The 1420-nt window shown below is 36.8% G+C and overlaps 1 non-coding gene across 1 annotated transcript; it reads left to right on the top strand.

The window, feature by feature from the left end:
• The first annotated feature begins 1313 nt into the window (after positions 1 to 1313).
• Positions 1314 to 1420, top strand: LOC145003606 (small nucleolar RNA R71). Its single transcript, XR_013662060.1, has one exon. It is a non-coding gene; the product is annotated as a small nucleolar RNA R71 (small nucleolar RNA).

Here is a 1420-nt window from a genome sequence, read left to right on the forward strand (position 1 = left end):
ACACAATGCCACTACCTCTACGCGTGACCAGGAGGGTCATTAGATACTCTATTGTCGATCAGCATGGTTACACTTGACTTCACATTCAGCCTTTTGTTTTAGATTTTGCAAGCGGTATCGTTCCCTCGATGCCGTCTGGATTTTTGTGCTTCCTTTACTAGACTGAGCCAGGCGTATCAGTTATTCGATATTCTCCTGGAGTCTATGTTTTCAATTTCTTTTAGTTAGTAGTATTACTGCTGAAGTATATGTTATTTTCCCCTAGTATTTTACTTGTGTTTTTCCCATTTTTCTTTGAAGTCAATAATGCATTTTGGTAAGGATAGTATTTTGGGGAAAATTTCACTTTAAAACATAAACATGTCAGGTCTTGGTAGAAGACGTCTTTTATTTAGAAAATAAGAGCTTGAGATAGGAATGAAAAAGGAGGCCGATACGAATCTGAACGAGAAGAATTTTGGGCCTTTAGTGACCATGGCGTGGTGAATCGTATGAACGCAACTCACTTTAGGCTTCAATTTTCTCTTCTTCCAGCTGTTAACCAGTCTGAATAGTAGCTATAGTATCGATTATAATTATCTTAGAATGAAATTCTTCTTTAGTGTAAATCGCCATTACATGAGGTTTTGGTCTTTGATCGGGAATCTTAGGAGGTAATCTCTCATTAACAAGTATAGTTAATTACCCAAGTTGAGTCTCAACGTTCTTGATGGAAGCTTGATGATTTCTCATATTAGCATCAGTAGTATCATGTGTTTTCTCAGAGGCTTCCATAAGCCTATTAAGTACTGACTCAAAATCCATCTTCTTCTCGAGTGGTGGTTGTTCTTTTTGGTAGTAGCCTCGATTGGTTTGCCTATATTTCTCATCCTTTTGCTTCTTGTACTCGTTATAAGGAAACACTCCTTTTTCAGTTTTCTACAATCTTAATCATACTTGTCACCAGTAGAGTAAAACACTTGTGCTTTCTTATTCACATGCTCATCTAAATCGCAATCCTTTGTTAAATGTGGCCCATGGCAATTCTCATATCCAACTCTTATGGTGTGTATAGATTGAGTTTTGTCATTTTCCTATCCATACTCTCTAGCTTAACAATGATTGCAACCATGTTCTTTTTGCCTCCATCTCCTTTACCTTGAGTAACATCTTCCCGTGGGTTATGATATTTACGTCATTGCTTCACGAATTCTTCAATCAACTCTTTAATTGTTTCCAGTTTCTTCTTTGTCATTAGTCCTTGAGAGTCAAGAAGTTGTCTTGTTATGACATTCACCTCATCATAGAAAATGGACACTTCTTGTTGGACATTTAGATGATGTTGAGGAAAACTCCTAAGCAATCCCTTGTATCTTTCCCATGCTTCATATAACGATTTGCCGACTTCTTGTTGAAAATTAGCAATCTTCTTCTTTAGTTT

Source organism: Lactuca saligna, chromosome 6, assembly GCF_052625555.1.
Source record: "Lactuca saligna cultivar CGN05327 chromosome 6, ASM5262555v1, whole genome shotgun sequence".
Classification (NCBI taxonomy): Eukaryota; Viridiplantae; Streptophyta; class Magnoliopsida; order Asterales; family Asteraceae; genus Lactuca; species Lactuca saligna.